Source organism: Artemia franciscana, chromosome 9 (assembly GCF_032884065.1).
Source record: "Artemia franciscana chromosome 9, ASM3288406v1, whole genome shotgun sequence".
NCBI lineage: Eukaryota > Metazoa > Arthropoda > Branchiopoda > Anostraca > Artemiidae > Artemia > Artemia franciscana.
In genome coordinates, this window is record NC_088871.1 from 41,954,755 (window position 1) to 41,969,850 (window position 15,096).

Here is a 15,096-nt window from a genome sequence, read left to right on the forward strand (position 1 = left end):
GTATTTACTTTGCCAGTGATTCTAGCAAGAGTGCCCAACAAATCTATACAAAAGGATCGAACATACTTATATTATGCGACGTTCTGCTTTGAAAAGAAATGAAGGTTTCCACTCCTCAATATACAATGAATTATTATACTATTAGAAGCTTAGGTTATGACTCATTGTTTGCTCCTGCTGATAAAAAAAAGTGCTGGTGGAGTTTTATTTGATGAATTTGTCATCTACGACCCACGTCAAGCATATCTTAGATATGTCATCAACTACAAAGTTACAGAAATCGGAGTGCCCGCTGGAAGTGTGATATCAACTAAATTTCAGAAATATGAAATTCTTCGTAGTAGATCCTTTGATACATCAAACGAACTGGACTACCACTTTCGCCTTGCCGAAGCAGAGTTTCAACGCTTTTGCAAAAATAGAGATGTCGTGAAAGTAACGTATGTGATAAATCCAGCATTAGAATCGCAGTTCCTGGAAACCTCAAAAAATTTGCTGCAAAATACGGAGCTCTTGCAGAAGAAGCCAAGCCAATACTTGCATTTCATGGTACTCCAATTGAAAGAAATATTGAGTCAATCCTCAAGAATAATTTTCAACGCTCTTGCATTAAGCGAACAGCTAATGGCCATGGACATTATTTTTCAGAGTTCTCTAAAACGGCTTTAGGCTATGCTAGACGTGTGAAAGCTCTGATACTTTGTAAAATATTAGTAGGAAGATCACAGGATGCTATAGGCTGCACAAAGCTGGCGAGATGATACGACTCACTTCGTGTCGAGAAGGATGCTCTTGGAAGGGGGAAAATGATTATTATCGAAAACGAAAAACAGATATTACCTCAATACGTGGTGCGCATAGATTAAACGCTGTGATAAGAAAAGCTTGTGAAAAAACGCGAGAACAAAAATAATTCAAGCATTACAAAAAGGACCAGGAGTCTTTTTGTTATGTTTTTCTAAATGAGAGTTGCATATCTGTTTTTTTAGTCTAAATTTACTATTTGGATTGGAAATCTTCGGGGCCAATTTTTTTAATTTCGGATGATATCCTTATTTTGTGTTCAGTCATATTACTTTCTTCGTCCTGTCTGCCATTAATATTACTAAAACAATTATTATTTCGATGCTTGTTTAGTTTAAATTTTATGAAATAACTCGTTGACGCTTTTTTCTCGATTGCTGTAGGTAAAAATCAGTAAAATCATCAGAGGATTCTTCTTTTGCTTTTTTTATTTTAAAAAGGATGTTTTAAACTTACATGTCAAAATTTAGCTTTACCAAGTTATGTTTATATGTATTTTAAGCTGGTTTCTCATCCAAATCCTATTTTGCTTTGGTAGCCAGAATCCTGTCATTCGAGGATACATAAGGTTTACAAACGGTTGAATATGGAGTTTGTTTCTATCTTGGAACAGAGTAGAAACACATGGCTTCTGCGACGAAGGAAATTGTGTTTAAAGTACTTCACACTCTCTTGTCGGGAAAAGGATAAAGATATACTATATGTGTTTTTTTATGGCACTTGGTATTGACAAAGTGACATAGGCCTATAGCAATCGCAAATTCTGTCGGTCTGTCGGTCTATCTGTCCCGGTTTTGCTACTTTAGGCACTTCCAGGTAAGCTAGGACGATGAAATCTGGCAGGTATATCAGGGATCGGACCAGAATTAAATTAGAAATAATCTTTTTCGCGATTCGACCATCTGGGGGGGGGGGGGGGGGTCGATTAATTCGGAAAAAATAGAAAAAATGAAGTGTTTTTAACTTACGAACGGGTGATGGGATCTTAATAAAAAATTTATGTTTGGAAAGGATATCGTGTCTTAGAGCTCTTATTTTGAATCCCAATCAGATCCGCTGAAATTGGGGGAGTTGGGGGGGGGGACCTAAAATCTTGGAAAACGCTTAGAATGAAGGGATCGGGATGAAACTTGGTGGTAAAATAAGCAGAAGTTCTTGATACGTGATTGACATAACCGGAACGGATCTGTTCTGTTTAGGGGAGTTGGGGGAGGGGTTAATTCTGAAAATTAGAAAAACTGAGGTATTTTTAACTTACGAAGGAGTGATCGGATCGTAATGAAATTTGAAGTTTGGAAGAATATCGTGTCTCAGAGCTCTTATTTTAAATGCTGACTGGATCCGGTGACATTTGGGGGAGTTGAGGGGGGGGGACCTTAAATCTCGGAAAACGCCTAGAGTGGAGGGATCGGGATGAAACTTGGTGGGAAAAATAAGCACAAGTCCTAGATACATGATTGAAATAACCGGAGCGGATTCGCTCTCTTTGAAGGAGTTGGGGGGGGGGGTTTATTCGGAAAAATTAGAAAAAATGAGGTATTTTTAACTTGTGAAGGAGTGATCGGATCTTAATGAAATTTGATTTTTGGAAGGATATCTTGTCTCAGAGATCTTCTTTCACATTCTGACCAGATTCGGTGACATCGGGGGGAGTTGGGGGGGGACCTAAAATCTTGGAAAACACTTGGAGTGGAGGGATCGGGATGATACTTGGTGGTAAGAATAATCATAAGTCCTAGATACGTGATTGAAATAACCGGAACGGATCCGCACTCTTTGGGAGAGTTGGGGGAGGAGGGTTAATCCTGAAAAATTAAAAAAATTAGGTTTTTTTAACTTACGAAAGAGTGATTGGATCTTAATGAAATTTGATGTTTAGAAGGGTATCGTGTCTCAGAGCTCTTATTTTAAATCTTGACTGGATCCGGTGAAGGGGAAGTTGGGGGGGGGGGACCTAAAATCTTGGAAAACGCTTAGAATGGAGGGATCGGGATGAAACTTGGTGAGAAAAATAAGAACAAGTCCCTAGACACGGGATTGAAATAACCGGAATGGATCTGCTCTCTTTGGGGGATTTGGGGAGGGGGTTAACTCTAAAAAAAATAGAACAAATGAGGTATTTTTGACTTACAAAAGTGATCGTATCTTAAATGAAATTTCATATTTAAAAGGACCTCTAAACTCAGATCTCTTATTTTTAAATCCTTACCAGATCCAGTGTCATTAGGGGGGGGGGGGGGTCGGAAAACGCTTAAAGCGGAGAGATCAGGATGGAACTTGGTGGAAAGAATAATCACAAGTCCAAGATAGGTGACTAACATAACCAGACCGGATCTGCTCTCTTTGGTGGATTTGGGGGGGGGGGGTAATTCGGAAAAATTAGAAAAAATGAGGTATTTGTAGCTTACGAACGGGTGATCAGATTTTAATAACATTTGATATCTAGAAGGATCTTGTGTTTTAAAATTGGCTTTTTAAATCTCGACCAGATCCGGTGACATTGAAGGGAGATTGAGGGGAAAACCAAAAGTTTTGGAAAACGTGATAATTGAGGTATCTTACGAATGAATGATCGGATCTTAATGAAACTTGATATATAGAAGAATCTTATGTCTCGGATGCTCTATTTTCAATTCGAATTGGATCCGGGGACAAAGAGGGTTGGAAGGGGAAACAGAAATCTTGGAAACCGGAAATCTTGGAAAACCCTGAAACTTGATGGGAAGAATAAGATCAAGGTATAGATACGAGATTGAAATAATTGGTACGGATCCGTTCTCTTTGAGGGAGCTGGTGGTTGTTAATTTGGAAAAATCAGAAAAATTGAGGTTTTTTTAACTTAAGAACGGGTGACCGGATCTTAATGAAATTTGATATTTAGAAGGAACTCGTGTCTCAGAGCTCTTATTTCAAATCCCGACCAGAACTTTTGACATTGGAGGAGTTGGAGGGGGAAACCGGAAATCTTGGAAAACGCTTATAAATGTTGTAGATATGTGATTGACGTAACCGGACTGTATCCGGTCTCTTTGGTGGAGTTAGGTGGTGGGGTTCAGTGCTTTAGCGAGTTTGGTGCTTCTGGACGTGCTAGGAAGATGAAAATTGGTAGGCGTGTCAGGGAGCTGCACAAATTGACTTAATAAAGTTGTTTTCCCCGATTCGACCATCTGGGGGGCTGAAGGGAGAGGATAAATTAGAAAAATTGATGTATTTTTAACCTACGAATGGTTGATCGGATCTTAATGAATTTTGATATTTAGAAGGACTTCGTGACTCAGAGTTTTTATTCTAAGTCCCAACCGGCATTAACCCTCTGATTTTCCTTTTAAAGCAATCTATTGATTCTTAGAATATGCTAGAGCTCACACCATATGAGCTCTTGGCTCTTGGCTCTTTCGACCTCGTCACAAGTGCCATGAGCTCTTAACTCTTGTTTTTATAGGTTCGTTTTTTTTTTACGGATATCCTCAAAAGACGAGTAAATATCACTTTTAATCAGATGTTGTTTACATCAAATGTTAGCTATCTAATTCAGTTCCTATGGTGATGTTGTTTATCATCTTACTTATTGTTGTACACTATTCTGTTTGAACTTTAACCTTAGGTACTATGTGTGGGGTTGGGGCAAATAGTTTTTACGTGCATTGTTTTTGCAGGGCTTAATCAAAATGTGCTATCTGACAATATTCGGAAAACTTCAATTTATATTTCACTTTCTCAAGCATAACCATTCCTGTCAGTTTGTTCAATTCTCATTCAAACTACCTTATTTGACTCCTAACACATTTTAATTTTTCAATTTTCTAAAATTCTTTATTTCCTCTCTTCCCTTTCATAGAACTTCTTGTAAATCGGAGCTTTTAAAATTTTAAAAAGAAGGACATTTTTCCACTTTTCTCCTCTGAAGTCAGTTTCGTGTTTGTAGAAATTTTGTCTTTTAATCCCATGCAACCAATTTTTCTTTTACTGATTTAATGTATATGAAATTCCACGGTTTCTTTTTTTTTACTGTATTTTAATGCTAGGAACAGTGCTAGAATTGACAGTAATCATATATATGATTGTATAATATGGTTTGAAGATTCCTTATTCCTGATAACTAATGCATTTTTGTCAGATATGCCAGTTTGCTGTATCTTAAGCAAGTGTGCCTGTATGGGTTTTGGAGGTGGGAATTTCAAGAGGCTTATGATACATCAATAAAATATTCGGCCCAAGAAGCTTTGCTTGTTATGAGACATACAACACAATAATAAAGTACTAAAAGAACCATAAATTATACCCTAAATGAAGATGTGGAAAAATAAACGCTAATATACAGTAAAAAAAACTGATAGTAATTATAAAGATAGAAAAAAGTAGAAACCAAGACATTAGAGAAACAGGAAAGACAAAGTTGACATTAGAACATCAGAAAAAATAAGACAAATAAACAAGGACATTAAAAATTAAGAAGATTCCTGAAAACAATTTTAGAAAGAATAAGAGAGGGAAATATCAGTCAGGACAGAATTCCAAAAAGTTGAAATAATAGGAAAAGAGAAAAGAGGAAAAACAAAAAACAGAGGAGATAGAGAGAGGAATTACTAAACTAGAAAGACCCGACGAAAAACTGTCTTTGCAGAAAGAAATAAAGGGACATCCGAAGGGATGGAGCTCCATAATAGAATTGATTGATATATAGGATACCTCTGGGCTGCTGTAGATGATCGTTCTGGTAAAATAAATCGTCGAGAAGAACTACGTAAAAAAGAAGAGCACATTTTGTCTTATTCTAGAAATTGTAGAGTATTAGAAATGTTAAAAGTAACCTGGTAGAGATTTCGTCTTAGGAACCAGATCCAAAGACTTCCCATTGCAGTAAGTGTCCATTAGGCACCTAAAACCAACTCCTATTTTTTTAAAGGAGAGGCAAGGTTGTTGTACAAATCTATTCAATGTTCAAAGTGGTCGCAAAATTAATTTTAAATAGAATCGAGTCATAATTACGAATGAGCTTTCTTGAACAAAAATGCCATTTAAACCCGAAGAAAATGAAACATTATTTGCTGACAATTTTCGGAGGTAACAATTGATAGTCGAAAGAAGGAAATAGAATAGTATTCTTATGCATTATTCTTTTTATCTTATAACTTTTAATAAAAAAAATTGAAATTTATATAGATATCAGTCAAAAGATGTATTTAGCCTGTTGCAATTTTATCGATATAACTATATAGCTATATACAGAATCGGCCAACACAGAATCAGGTCATAAAATTGCCTCTAAGTTAACGTGGTATTTACATGATGGTAAGACAGCTAATCTAATTGATTATGGTACTGGAAACTGAAGACTGGCAGGATCAATATTAGATACTAGTATAGGAGTGCTGTTATTGCTGTTAAAAGTAGAGATCACCATTTACTAGCGTCTAGGACTAATTTAAAGCTGAAATTTTGGAAAAGTAACTACCTTCCAGGAAGCTATGGCGTTGATAGACTCCAGAGCCGGGCTATGAAAAAAAAATCTCCTGGAAGAGTTGAATCATAAACTGCAGAGGTTACAAATCAAAAATGTAGGATGGACTGAATAATCTAGGAAAATAATTTATGAATTTGCTAACGGTGTCTCAGGGAAAAAAAGTCAGGAACGCAGCTATAAATATCAGTAGAAACGCTTTATGTTTAATAGAGAGGAAAGAGGTCTTGTACAAGAACTATCTGACAGATAAATCATATGAAAATAAGAAGAATGTAAAGATAGCGGAGAAAGTATTAAAACGTAAAAAGGAGATGTGAAATGGAGACCATGGATAACATTGATGAGGGATTTGAAGATGCAAATAGACGGCATTATAGTAAAATTTTGTACTGGTATGCTAATAAATAGAGATGGAGTGGTCAAATTGGATCTATCCGAGTCAAAGATATGAAGAAGGGCACAATTAGTGATAAGGAAAGAGTTGGACAGAGATGGGGAGACAATGTTGAGAATGTGCTAAATAAGGATATAGCTACTGGAAAAGATATAAAGTAGAATGAAAAAGTTTGTACAAATTATATGTAAAGGACCTTTTATTAGCCCAAATTCAAGATCAAGGTCATTTTATGCCTACTTTCAAAGTAAAAGGGCAAATTTATTATAGAGAAGGCTCTCTTCTACCAGTCTCACGTGAGCTTCATAAATTTTTGCAACTGTACTTCATCAGTGATAGCAATGCTGAATTGAATGCACGTTGCAGAATTTCTCCCGGCGTTGAAAGGACTATCGTTTTCCAGTTGCAACATCTATTGCACAATAACAATAATTATCCTTTTTTGGGATGTAGCCTACGGCTATCACTTTAATATTAAATTGATAAATCCAGCCACTAACAAAGAAATTGATAAGAAATGCAGTGCATTGAACTGTTATGGCTACAGAATAATGATTCGTCAGGATGAAGAGAATTATATTTTAAAATGCCGTCAATTGTTTCACCAATACATCATTGATATGTATGCAAAGATTGAATCAGAACGTTTGCTATTCATCCGTCTGAATCAGAACAAGCTCCACTCTGAACAATACATTCATTTGCTGGATGCAGTTGTAAATGACGGTAATACCACTAACATTGGAAGAGAAACGATTTTACCTCCGTCATATGCTGGCAGTCTGCGTCATGTGCATGAGTATGCTCAAGATGCCATTGCGTATGTTCGTCTCTATGGTTGTCCAGATTTATTTATTATATTTATATTTTATCCATCTTGGAACGGGATACAGCAACTTTTACTTCCTGGACAATCACCGGTTCATAGACATGACATTACGGCTCGTGTCATCCGGCAAAAGTTGAAATCACTGATAAATTTCATAGTAAAATTTTAAGCGTTTGGGCCAGTGCGATACTGGTTGTACTCAGTGGAATAGCAAAAGCAAGGATTGCCACATGCACATATACTAATATGGTTATTTGATAAAATGTCTTCTAATGAAATTGACGAGGTCATTTCCGCTGAAATACCTGATGTAGATGTCGCTAGGGGCTTACATGACATTGTGGTAAAAAAATATGATACATGGACCTTGCGGTAAACAGACTGAAAATTCACCATACATGGACAAAGGAAGGTGCACAAAGCGCTATCTTCGACTTTTAGTACCTAACACAGTTACCGGCAATGATGAATACTCTTTATATAGAAGAAGGTCTACCAAAGATGGCGAAAAATCAGCAATCATAAAGTCGCGTAACCGTTACATCAAAGTAGATAACCAGTGGGTCGTTCAATATTCACCTTTATTATTGAAAAAATACAATCCTCACATAAACGTGGAATATTGTATGTCCGTAAAGGCAATCAAATACAAATGGAAATATGTCAACAAAGGAAGCGACATGACAATTTTTGGCTTGCACTCCGAAATCAGTGATATCGATGAAGTCGTACAATATCAGGCTGGGAGATAAATATGCAATAATGAAGCTGTGTGGCGAATTCCTTCATTTCAATACATGAACGAAGTTCAGCTGTTGTTCGCTTTGTGGTACATTCACAAAATGGTCAACGTGTTTATTTTTCAGAATCCAACGTGCAACAAAGAGCCCTGAATCCACCGGATACAACGTTAACGGCTTTCTTCGTGTTATGCCGAAATGATTCTTTTGCAAAAAAAAAACTGCTGTATTCTGAAGTGCCTACGTATTAGACGTGGAATGCTAATAAGAAATCATTTGAAGGTCGAAAACGGGGGGAGTCAGTTGACGGTCAACCTAACATCTTCAAAAAACCTTGATAGGAAGAATCTACACCATTCACCCCAATCAAGATGAATGCTTCTATCTCCGCCTGCTTTTGGTTAATTTGCCCGGCCCGACGTGCTTTGAGCATTTGAGAACTGTAAACAGGAATCACCTTGAAGCATAGGCTGTATATATTAATTAATTCCTGCTTCCTGATATATCATAGCTCGCTAAACTAAAATTCCTAAATGCATGAATCATTCTTAACAAAGTCAAGCCTTATCAAGGTATGACAAAGAACCCCAGGGGTGATCGTATCGACCCAGTTGTCCTAGAATTTTACAAGAGGGCTCATTCGAATGGAAATGAAAAGTTCTAGTGCCCTTTTTAAGTGACCAAAAAAATTGGAGGGCACCTAGGCCCCCTCCCACGCTCATTTTTGCCAAAGTCGTCGGGTCAAAATTTTTAGATAGCCATTTTATTCAGCATAGTTGAAAAACCATATAACTACGTCTTTGGGCACGACTTACTCCCCCACAGTCCCCGTGGGAGTGGCTGCAAGTTACAAACTTTGACCAGTGTTTGCATATAGTAATGGTTATTGGGAAGTGTACATATGTTTTCAGGGGGATTTTTTGGTTGAGAGGAGGGGGTTCTGTTGGGGAGACTTTCCATAGAGGAATTTGTCATGGGGAAGAAGATTTCCATGAAGGGGGCGCAGCATTTTCTAGCATTATTTAAAAAAACAATGAAACAATAAATATGAAAAAGTTTTTTCAACTGAAAGTAAGGAGCAGCATTAAAACTTAAAACGAACAGAAAATATTACGCATATAAGGGGTTCACCTCCTCCTAATACCTCACTCTTTACGATAAAGTATTTTTAGTAATTTCAACTATTTATTCTACGGCCTTTGTGATTCAGGGGTCATTCTTAAGGAATTAGGACAAAATTTAAGCTTTAGTGTAAAGTGCGAGGTTCTGACGAGTGGGCGAACCCTCTCATATACGTAATAAAAATATACGAATATAGAAGTTTGTTACGTAAGCTAGTTCGTAAATTACGTATATCTTTTACTAATGAAAACGTTCGTAAAACACTAAAAGTTCTAGTTACCTTTTTAAGTACCCAAAAAATTGGACGGCAACTGGCCCTCCTCCCCCCTCCTTTTTTTATCAAAGTCGTTCGATCAAAACTATGCGAAAACCATTTAGCCAAATAAATAAATATGCAAATTTCGTTTTAATTATTCATCTGCGGAGAGCCGAAATCAAACCATGGATTAACTAAAAAACATTCAGAAATTAGATAAAAAAACAAGTTTTTGTAACTGAAAGTAAGGAGCGAAGTTAAAACTTAAAACGACCAGAAATTACTTCGTATATAAAAGGGGCTACTCCCTCTTCCACGACTCGCTCTTTACGCTAAAGTTCGACTCTTTCTCACAGTTCTGCTTTTTTTTAAATAAGAAAATTTAGCTTATAGAGCGGGGCGTTGAAGAGGGAGCTGCCCCTTTCATATACGAAGTAATTTCTGTTCGTTTTAAGTTTTAATGTCGCTCCTTACTTTCAGTTAAAAAACTTGTTTTTTCATATTTAATATATATATATATACATATACATATATATATATTTATATATATATATATATATATATATATATATATATATATATATATATATATATATATTATATATATATATATATATATATATATATATATATATATATATATATATATATATATATATATATATATATATATATATATATATATATATATATATATATATATATATATATATATATATATATATATATATATATATATATATATATATATATATTTAAGTGCAATATCTAAAAAAGTATTAAACACATTGTGACAGGATTGATAATTGTAGCCATTCTGAATAAAGTCATTTCTATTTTCTACTATAGATAAAACTGTTTTTGTCTTGTTTGTTTATTCTTTGTCAGACCTTGATAAGGCTTGACTTTGTTAAGAATGATTAATGCATTTAGAAATTTTAGTTTAGCGAGCTATGGTATATCAGGAAGCAGGAATTAATTAATATATATATAGCCTATGCTTCAAGGTGATTCGTCTTAACTATTTTTATTATTGGTGCAGTAATATGTTCTTTTAGTTTGTTCGTAGTTCTAGCGATAAATTTTTTTTCTATTAGTCTTCATTATTATTAATTACTCAAGATGATCGAGTCTTCTTCTTGGGGGCATCCTACTTCAGCTATAATCTCTATTTTTAGAAGTTCTCTTCTGTGGGAGAGAGACAATACTAATCCGTGCCTCTAGACTATGCATGATTACGCGTAAATTCTTAAATTGAGAAATATTTCGAGATGTTCAATGCCGTGTAATGATCTGACTTGCTTATATTTTGTGTTTTGAGATACTGGACTTTAAATATAAATAGGCAATTCAACCAATTGCAGAATTGACTCAAAGAGACGCACTTGTCACAAGTCACCATCTGAACATCATGTTCTAATAATGTTCATTAATAAGGTTCGCATGAGAAATTACTTTAATAGCGTACAAGAGTTTATACTTAATTAGTCGTAGCTAGTTGGTAGTATACAAGGTAACAATAAATTCTTTTGTCCCACCTTGGAAACCCTTTTCTTTTGAAAAATTTTAATGTTCCCTTTGTAATAACCCACTTTACCTTTATAATGTTGTTTTATAATGTTCTCCTGTGTGGTTTATGTTTTAATTTATAATATTTCTTTTATAAACATTGAAACAATATGTCCTTTGTTAAAACTGATCATCTTACCACTTAAAATCACCTTACTTCCTCCTTACTCCTTACTCCTTAAAATACACATACTAAGTTGGAACTTATGAAGCTCCATCTCAATACATAACGATTGTCTGCTGTAAAGGGGTTTGGGCACTGAAATACAAAAAAGTACCATGTTGATAGTTCTAGCAATAGGTTGCATCGTTCTAAAACAAGTATTTGAAGCCCAAAAAATCAGCTTTGACGGTCTACAGTTTGAGGTGCTTCAAAGTTGTTGAAGACACATAGTTATAAGAAGCATTAATACATAAAAACCTTCAGACAGTATATGTTTTGACGTGAAGATGTTTGGTTGCTTTCCTTCCGCTCCCTATAAAAGGGTTTCGAAGAAGGGGACTCTTGTTATTTAGGTATACTGTTTTATTACCAAAGATTGCTGGTAATTATTATTGCCGCGTACCTGCCGCGTATATTATCATTATTGGTATATTATCACCACACTACCTTTGTAATACATAATTATCATTACCAGTCGCCTACCTGCAAGGTATATTATCATCACTGGTATATTACCACTATATACCATTGTCTTAGATGTTTATCATTGCGAGCTACTTATCTGACAGGTATATCATTAATGTTATCAAGTGAAAGAGGCAGCTACAGAAATTCTCGGATGAAGGGACAAAAAACCCAATAGGTGGATTTCACAGAAGACAATAGAATTCTCTCTAAGGAAGAAACAAATGAACAATAGACACTCTACTCCTTTTGAAGCACTCTGCAAAGATTGTCACAAATCTGCTAAGGCAGATAAACAATCATATTAGTCTATTGTAGCCTGTGAAATGGCAAAAGCTGTTTTACACAATGATTCACGGAAACTCTACTAGCTCCTAGGTGAATCAACCGGGGAAAAAAAAAGCAAAGATCTACCCCACGCTACTTAGTAAGGACAGCAAGCTCCTCACGAGCAAAGAAGATGGTATCGAACCATAGTGTACTCACTCCCAGAAGCTCTTTCACCCACCAGAAAATGACCACAGCCAACCCACTCCATCCCAAAACAGTTCTGAGTCACCATCCGTGTATGAAGATTACAATATCGTCCCTCCAAGCAGAGAAGAAGTTATCTATGCCATAAAACTATTGAAAAATAATAAAAGCCCTGGCTTTGGCAAATTACCGGCTGAACTTCTCAAGGCCCTTCCAGACATTGCTATCGATAAGCTCTACAGCTTACTTACAAATGTCTATATTTATGAATACATTTCTGAAGATTGGAGGATCTCTGCAATAATTCCTTTATTTAAGAAAGGGGATCGAACCGATTCTACAAATTATAGAGGAATTTCCCTGATACCAATTCCTGCAAAAGTTTTTACAATAATAGTATTAAATAGGCTCCGAAATATGAGGAATGGTTAGACGAGGCCGAAGCAAGCAGGATTCAGACCTGGTATGGGATGCTGTGATCACGATTTTAGCCTGAGACAGATCCTGGAACACCGCCTTATAAAACAGCAGGAAACAATACAAGTTTTGTCGACATTGTAACGGCATTTGACTCTTTGAAGAGTAACTCTATCTGAGATATGATGAGGGATGATAGAGTACCGGAAAAAATTGTCCGTTTAATTAAGGCTTAGTACGAGGGAACGAGGGCATTTTTAAGAGCAGACGGATAAATATCTAATGGACTATCAAATGACAAAGGAGTGCGACAGGGTTGTGCCCTATCGCCATTTTATTTAACTTTGTCATCGACCAGATCCTGAAGACCATTGACAAATATATAGCTGTGGCAATCAGTCCCGCACCATCAGTAACAGACCTTGATTACACCGATGATGTAGATATCTTGGCTGAGTCTGTAAGTAAGTAATTACCACTAATTTATCACTGTATTACATAATTATCATTGTAAACTGCCTACCTGCCATGTATGTTTTTTCTGTTTAAACGAGCAATAATTTTAAATTCATGTGTGTAGGCTAATGTTACTCAAAGAGCAGTATATCTTTTTTTTTATTTGTGGAAAAATATGCAATCCAGGATTTTCTGACTAAAAAAAAAAGATTTATATAGGTTAAGAGTCTGAGAAAATTCGTTAAAAGCCTTCATTCTGAAAAAAAAAATCACAGTGACGTTATGTATATGGAACACATTTCAAGAAAATAAATCGTATACCCCCTCCCACGCAGTGATCGTATCGCTTTTAGTATCGATGACGCATGCTACATCAAAAAAGGAACATAGCTAAACATAAAATACCAAGTGTAATGAAGTCTTTTTACAAAACGTGTTTCAAGTAGTTCCATAATGCTTAGAAGACAAAAAAACAAAAAAAAACTAGACCATCTAATCTGACAAAACCAATCCAAGCAGCTAACTTAATGGGTATTGAAAAATATCTGAAGCAATGGTAAAAGAAAATGAAGAAGAAAGAAACTTATGGTTATAATTCTTGGTACAATGACAATTTAACGATTGAAAGTACGCGCTGCTGCGAGAGTTACAATTGACAGTGTTAGTCTGAACGTGTCAAAAATGAAAGTGACAAGTTTCACAAAAGGAACATAGGTAAGAAAAAAATACCGAGTGTAATTATTTTATTTACAAAAGCCTTTTTAAGCAGTTTCACAATGCCCAGTGGTCAAATGGCAAACTTTGACAAGAGCAATCCGAACAGCTAAGGTGAAAGTTATCAAAAAAATATCTAAAACAATGATAAACAAAATTAAGAAAAAAGAATTAAAAAAAGAAGAACAAAAGGAATATCAGGTCCAAAGATAAATCGCAGCCAGAGTTAAAACGTTTCAAAAACAAAAGTGAAGAACAAACAAAAAATATGGGGTTACAGGACATACGATAACAAGAGTTACAACAAGAAGAAATGTTTTTGGCAACCATCCCCGTGCCAGAGAAATGATCTAAATCAGTCACAACCTTAAGGATGAACTTGAATTTTTACCAGGGTGGTTGTAAGGAACTTATGGTAAAGCCATGACATAAAGAATAGGGTGCAGCTAGAAAACAAGTGACAACGAGTATCAATATTTACAAACCTGCCACTTAACCGTGCTAGTTCTCGGTGGCACAGCCACCAAGCTCCTGGTATTATATACTATCTCCTGAAACGAACCATTATTGTTACGTATTTATGTATTTTTTTCTCGAAAACAGGTAAAAAAAAATTCGGTAAAATTGGCATCCAGGGATTTTATGGCCTAAGAAAACGATTTATATAAGAATGTTTACAGGAACTTAAAATTCCAGTATCCTTCACTCGATAAGAACTCAAATTTTCAATCTGAAATTGCCTTAGTCCTTTCGAAATTTCTTTGACATTTGTGTCCATAAGAAAACGGTTAGATTAAAAAAAAATATTAATAATAAATACTGAGCCCACTTCGCACTTAACTGAGGTAGCACTACCGCACTGCCTATGATCCTTCGAATAGTTTTTTTTTCAAAACCTTATAAAAGTAATTTTTGTAATTCTAGGTGTCTTAAAATGACTTTCTATATTATTTTGGGAAGCGTGTGAATCTTAATGAAAATACTTCCCTTCTATAGAATGAGCTATAGAGTTTAAGTCTAGTTTTGTATAGACCAGAAACGTTTATATTTCTTGTATCTTCTATTGATTATATTCCTTCCTAAAAAATTTCAGCTTTCCTTTGCATTTTAATTTACCCAGATTATTTATTGAATATATAAAGCAACCATAATATCCATTACACGTATTATAGTCACAATTAAAGAATATGTCTAATTCAGTGCTTTGATCGCTGTTGACCGGCATTTAT

General features: G+C 35.4%; 1 protein-coding gene across 6 annotated transcripts in view; it reads left to right on the plus strand.

The window, feature by feature from the left end:
- Positions 1-15,096, plus strand: part of LOC136031433 (uncharacterized) — a 509,032-nt gene that overhangs the window by 26,699 nt on the left and 467,237 nt on the right. For 3 of the 6 annotated variants that reach the window (XM_065711006.1, XM_065711009.1, XM_065711010.1), the window contains exon 1: positions 10,469-10,616. The exons of 1 other annotated variant lie outside the window; for it this stretch is intronic. The gene's annotated coding sequence lies outside the window, so the exon portion shown is untranslated. Of the gene's footprint in view, positions 1-10,467; positions 10,617-10,685; positions 13,162-15,096 lie in introns of those variants that run through there. 2 more of the 6 variants (XM_065711011.1, XM_065711008.1) reach the window with 2 other exon arrangements.